Source organism: Centruroides sculpturatus, unplaced genomic scaffold, assembly GCF_000671375.1.
Source record: "Centruroides sculpturatus isolate CEXI.00-Female unplaced genomic scaffold, Cexi_2.0 scaffold1254, whole genome shotgun sequence".
In the NCBI taxonomy this organism is placed as follows: Eukaryota; Metazoa; Arthropoda; class Arachnida; order Scorpiones; family Buthidae; genus Centruroides; species Centruroides sculpturatus.
The window spans coordinates 175,448-182,161 of record NW_019385373.1 but is presented as its reverse complement, the minus strand read 5'-3'; the positions used below and the strand labels follow the sequence as shown (position 1 = coordinate 182,161).

General features: G+C 31.6%; 1 long non-coding RNA gene across 1 annotated transcript; it reads right to left on the bottom strand.

Annotated features, from left to right (window-relative positions):
* Window positions 1-4,373: 4,373 nt before the first annotated feature.
* LOC111638272 lies at window positions 4,374-6,189 on the bottom strand. The gene is made up of 3 exons (XR_002758833.1): window positions 6,081-6,189; window positions 5,441-5,868; window positions 4,374-5,344 (listed from the first exon to the last, which is right to left on the bottom strand). It is a non-coding gene; the product is annotated as an uncharacterized LOC111638272 (long non-coding RNA).
* Between the last annotated feature and the right edge of the window lie 525 nt (window positions 6,190-6,714).

The following is a 6,714-nucleotide window of genomic DNA, read 5'->3' as shown; positions in this document are numbered from 1 at the left end:
GTCCTGGCCAAGGTGGTCCTCAATTAGACTCCGGAATGGTTGGCCATCGTGTTCACAGAACCCCTTAAAAGGGAAAAGTCGGAAGGGAAATGGAACGACTCTTCTGCCGAAAAATGCAGACAAACTATTCACTAATTCATCACTCGAACTGTTATATTTTTATGCAGGGTCGACTCTTTATGTAAATATATTTTTTTTTATGTATTACAAAGACAATAAAATCCTTAAATAAAGTTTTTAGAGGCATATTATCTTTTTGCTGTGTGATTTTTGAGGCTCTCGAGACGACAAGGCCCTAGTGCGCCTATTGAATAATCCGCCACTGTATGTATATTGCCTGAAGTATTACGTGCCTTAGTACACGCGCTTTACGCATTTAAATTATTTTACGCGTGGTTTTACGAATAAAATAATTTAAATGCGTATTTTTAATAAAATACGCATTTAAATTAACGCGTATTTTTAATAAAATCTCATAACGATTTTATTAAAAATATAACTTTTATATTATTAAGCATAATAAATAAAATTGTATGTGGCTCCATCTATTATGATATTTTGTTATAAAATTTTTTAAATATTTTTAATTACTATATAGTTTAATCTTTACCCCATTGTGAGATATTAAACGAAATAGATACAAGAATAATTATTTCAGCGCTCGAGAGATGGCACTACGAGTATGAGAAGGGTGCTTTTTGTCGAGAATATTTGTTCTCAGCTAGTCGATCGCGGCTTCTTACATATTTTACTTATTAATTCATTTAAAATGCTAATAATATTACAGGTCAACCGATGGCCGAGCGGTCAAGAGAACATTCGAACAGGTCTAAAGGTCGAGGGATGGGAGATAGATAGGGTCCAGTGTCATATCTTTGTGGGGACAATGAAGATTTTACTTGTTATTAGCATTTACAATGTTTTTAAAACTCATCTCTACCCCAAAATTAACTCTTTTGAGGCAATACAGTTCGTAAAAAATCGTTAGAAGACAAAAGACTCAAGTGAAATGTGCAAGCCATTTGGATGTATTTCAATTGACTTGCCAATCCAATGGGAAAATTTTACTTACAACAGATGGGCGTTCTAATTGATTTACCCTTAGCGAAAATAGTTATGAGGCAATTGAAGGAAACTATACTTCGTAGACCCTTTACAATTCAACATTTCATATTTTGATATACAGGCGTGTAGATTATATATTAAAGAATGGAGGAATGAAAAGACTAATTTCGCTATATTTTGAAACCACATTAACAACTTTACACTAGAAACGAACAGCTTGCAAGGAATTCCAAGCAGTTTTAACAGAAAAAAGAATGATAAAACGCCATAATTTATTGATATATTGAATTATATAATGTCATTTATTCTTATCTCTCACATATTTAATTTATAAGGTCTTTCTAAAATATATTTTGTTTGATCATCTTAGATATACTTACATTAATCATTAATGATGAAAATTTATCGATACCAATTATTGGACAAGCTTATATCGATTAATCACTGATATATATAGGTTTATCCAATGATTGATATTGTTACATATTTGACTTTCTCCTTAAGCTTTTGTATTTTGTAATTTATTTATTGTATCATTTATAGAATGAATTACTTTTATTTTCTACATTTATATGCGTTTTATCCATTTGTAGTAACTAAAATGATAAAGAAAAACGATTTTCTTCTGTGTAAGACATATTCAATTATTCCTAATCTAAATTATTGTGTTATACTTAAGCATGTTCTTGATAATTCTTAATTAAAGAAGATTTTAAGTACATTAATGATATCAAAGGAAAAAATGGGGTGGTTATGTTATTTATTGCATTTAAGTCTTTTATTATGCATTAAAAAATAAGAAAATAATACAAGAAATGGGAAAGAATTATATGGATGAAAAGGGGAGATGAAAGAAGGGGTAATAAAGAAAATAATAACATGGTTACATATAATAATGGAAATCAATAGGAAAAAAGAGAGTAGGAAGAGAGAGAAAAAGATTCCAAGAAATTTCACATAAAAATAAATCCTTCGTCTCAACAGACAGAAATATCTAACAGATAGAAGAAGAAGAAGAAGAAGAAATAAGCAGGAGATGGGGAGAAAGGAGAGGAAAAAGCAAAAAATAAAATAAAATTAAAAACGAAAAAAAAAGAACAAGGAGGATGAGAAAAAGGAAAAGGTAATATANTATACATTATCTATCTGTGATAATTACAAAAACTACAAATACTTATTAGATTTAAAATAAAATATATTATTTATATAATCAATAATTAGTGATTTTGATGGAACGACGACAGATTTTTCTTTTTCTTTATTTGAATTTGATAATTTAGTCCATAAACACGACCGTTTGATCCATAAATGTGGGCTAGATTGATACAAAATACGGTGTTAGTCTACCCCACGACAGATCCCGGTTTAAATCAGTCCGGACCCTCTATAATTTATCATCACCCCAAGATAAGGTAGAATTTCTTTTCTCCTCCTCGAGCCATGCTTGTACTGTACACCCCTTACGGGTTAGTCTCTTCAAAGAGTAAACAACAGTAAATAATTTTAACATTTATGTAATAATATCTGTGCATTAAGTGATTATATACATATTATTAAACAGTATTTCGGACTTAAATAATTATTGTTATTAATGGTGAATTCGGCTGGTTGCTCTACCACGTAGAGGGAGTAGATTAATGACGTCTTCAGTCTAAAAGAGAGCAATCAACTAATTACAGCAGGTGAGTGATCCGAACAATTGCTCTAATCTGACCAGTCGAAGAGGAAGGAGCAAGCAGAGCACTCTAGTATTCTAGAGCAGACAGTCGAAGTCACCATAAGAATAAGGACGAATACTTTTTAAAATTTTGAAAATCTTTTGAATAATAACGCCGCAAAGAATAATTATTCCAAATTTTATTTGTTTTAGTTAATTAGTAATCGGTTATTAGGTGTTTAACGCAAAACACTTTATTTACGAGTAAAAATATCTTCTCAAAGTTGAAGATTAAATAATAAATCTTTGTCGATTCAATAAGGTCAGAGTCATCTTCAAATTCATTAAGATAATTTCTCTTGTTTTCACAGAAGTTTTATGAAGAATGACACGAAAGAAGTGTTTCTTCCGTTTTCCCTGGGCTTTAAATGTCTCTTATGCCTATTCGATAACGTTTCGTGCCAAGAATTTGAGTTAATTTAAATACGTGGTACAAATTACTATAGCTGTATGGAAAGTTAAATGATTAATTAACGTGAAATACCACTATTATATGACTGACTGTAATAGGAGTAAGCGTAACATTTTAAACAAAATAATACATGATATATTAAAAATAATAATATATAGGCCTATATATATGTCTGTATATTGTAAAAAACCGTTAAAAATATTCTTTATATATTACTATTTGATGTATAAAAGATAAGACACAATCTTGACAAAATGCCAATCAGAGATTTATTTAACTTGGTTAGACTAACAGACAAGAGCTATTTGTTTAGTCGCTATAGTGTAAATTTTTACATAAATTTGACGTTATTCTTTAAAATTTATTATTATAAGATTATAAAATTCTAGAATTAAGAATTAAAACAATGGTTTGTTCTTTAACTAACTTTTAAGTCTCCAATAATTTTGTAATAGGCTACATAAAATTGTATAAACTATTTTGTCACTTTAAAACAAAATTTTAAACAGCTAATACGTTATTATTATCACTTTAAAATGGAATTATTTCATTGTTTCCATACAATTTTGTATTGTATTGATTGGTCATACGGTTGCATTTTTAAATAAAATTAATGTATTAGGTAGCCGATAGCTGGCAGTCAAGTCGCTTTGCGGCAGGAAGAAACTGTCTTATCCATTTGTTTGGTACTTAGTTTTGCTGTTTTCAAGTAGTTTTTTTTAATATACTAAACCGTAGAAAAAATTTACAAAAAATCTAATTTCTAATATCATGTATAAAGAAATAAAAAAAAGTATGTTTGGTTTTTGGAAAAATTTAATAAGATAATTTGAAATTACATATGGAGAATGATGTTTTGTTTCTGTATATAGTGTATCTGTTTAATAAATAAGTACATTTGCATTATTCTACGTTGTATTTAATGTATTGCATATCTATGACAATAGAATTGGGAAAACCATAGGTTATGTTCTGATGCATTTAAACAGTTAAATTTAATCCACATAAAAGCAAACTTTATTATTATTATTATTATTATTATTAGAACTAATTTATTAATTAATAATACTACATATTTATTTGATTCGATACAGTGAGAAATAGTATTTGAGATAAAATAGTTTGTATTTTTGATATAGGAAATTATATTTTTTTATGACATTCACATTGGGTCTGCATATTCTGCGCCATTAAAAAGAGAATATAAATGCAGATTTATTAATTGCCTATTTAATAGATTTAGGCGCTGTTAATAGATTTATTAATAGCGTCTTTCTAACTGCATCCTGTTAATGATGGATCTAAAAATATATTCGATTTCTCTCAAAAACGCAAAAAACGGCGACTAAAGTAGAAGAGTAGAAGCCGAATTCTTCAGAGTAATCCTTAATCCTCTCCCTATTTTCGCGGGGATGTTTAAAAAATGCCTTCTTAGTGTGCATTCTCATGGCGTACCCTAACAATGTACCAAATTTCAACTTTCAACTCCTAACCATTTGTGCTCTGCGATTATTATTATTATTATCCATCCATCTCGATTATATACATAGCTAAGCCTAGAAGCCTAGATGCACAGGCCTAGAAGTGTATAGAGAACAAACAAAGATTCTCATTCATATACAGTATATACATTATTAATTTTAGATTATACAGGATTTTAATGAAATTTCCTTGTTACGTTGTTTGAAATACTTCTGTCGAGTATATTTAGTCTGTGAAAAATCTTACGTGTAAAACTTGATAAAATTTTCACACATTAAGCCACAAAGCCGCGTCAAGGCGACACCCATTTTGTGGTAGTTTTTTGATTTCCATAAACTAATCCTGATTGCTTGACAGAATAACAATCAAGAAGTAAAACTGGATATTCGTTGTAATTCGATGAATTCGTTAAACCGAAACCGATGGCGAAAAATCCAATTATTATGTTATTTTAATCAAATGTTTTTTTGGGGAAAAATCTTCATAAAAATTTGTCAATTTAAAATAAACATAGCAACGAATAAAAGATTACACTAAAAGTGTAAATATAACTACAGTAATTGTATATCAAAGCGTCTCTCGTTGTCAAACAGAACATCAATTTATACTCAAAGGTCTTTCAACACCCGAATGAAGATGATCTGTCAGTCTTGACAAAGTCAAGTCCTCTATGGAAGAGAAAACCTTTGTTACTAATCGTAATTTTTTTAAAGCGAAATGTGAAAACTAACCTGAAAATAGAGTACAAGTGTTTCAGACCATACCATATAAAAGTCGTTGGGTTGACAACCGAGTTCTATTCTTCGTCTTTCTCCTACCGGGTTTATATGGAGATTATAGCCTTGGTTCGCTTTCTCTCCGACGAGCGTCGCCGTCTACCTAGATAAATTGGCCTGTCCTTGATATGTATCGCTCGAGTATATGCATGTTTCGTCGGGTGAGTTTCCGCGTTCGGCCAATAAATTGGGGACAAAGTCCTTACTATTGTGAAGTCCAATGCCAGACTACGACCCAGTTCCTGGCCGGCCACCGCGTAATTTGGGCAGTACAACCAATAGTGACCCGGTGTCTCTGCTTCCCCACAATGGGGGCACCGAGTTCTATTCAAGAATAGAAAGCGTGTTAATCTGACATATGCTGGTCACTGACACAGGTTGAATTCGATCTCGATGCGTTGTCTCGCGTCACCGTCCTGAAACGGAAAAACATTATACTTTACACGGTTCTTGACTTATAGAACATAACTGTCATCAGTGCAAATCTTGGAGCGGAAAGTTCCATCATCCCTCCATCAACCAACGTTAGAATCGGCGGTGTCTCATTCATTTCTGCGCTGATTCTAGTGCGGGCGATCTGAAAAACGGCCATTATTTTCTTCTTTGTATAATTAGATAATTTACTCACCGTTAGAAGTTCTCGTTGCTTTTGATCTTCTTTGAAACCCGAGCTGTGCGAATGCCTATCTTCTCTTTTCCTGCTAACAAAGAAAAATAAATAATGCTTCGAATACTTCTTATTGTCGAAAAATAGAAATATTGTTAATCAATTGTTGACTTTCTTTACGTGATTTTTCAAGGCCGGATGGCCGAGGGTTAAGATGACAGCACGGCCCTCTGGGGACCTTGAATCGAACGCCAGGAAATATTTGACGGGCAAATACGTATCCGTCCCGGATACGTTTGGCTCCTTTTTCACCACACGGCCTCCTCATTATGTGCTTGACTAAAGCGTAATGGTCTCGATAGAAAGGTCCTCTTACTGCCCACACAAGGTGGAAACAGTTAAAAAGAAAAAAAAACGTGTTTCAAAATGAAAATGAAATCTACTATATATATCGATATATTATATTTATAAATAGAAATGAAAATGTTTGTTTGTTTGTTCGCTATACACTCCTAGGCCTAGAAAGCGTGTTAATCACGTTTACACACGTGATTAACACGCTTTCTATTGAAGAAGACCCAACGGCTTTTAAATGGTATGGTCTGAAAGATTAAAATATACACTTGTAATCTGTTTCAGGTTAGTTTTCACATTT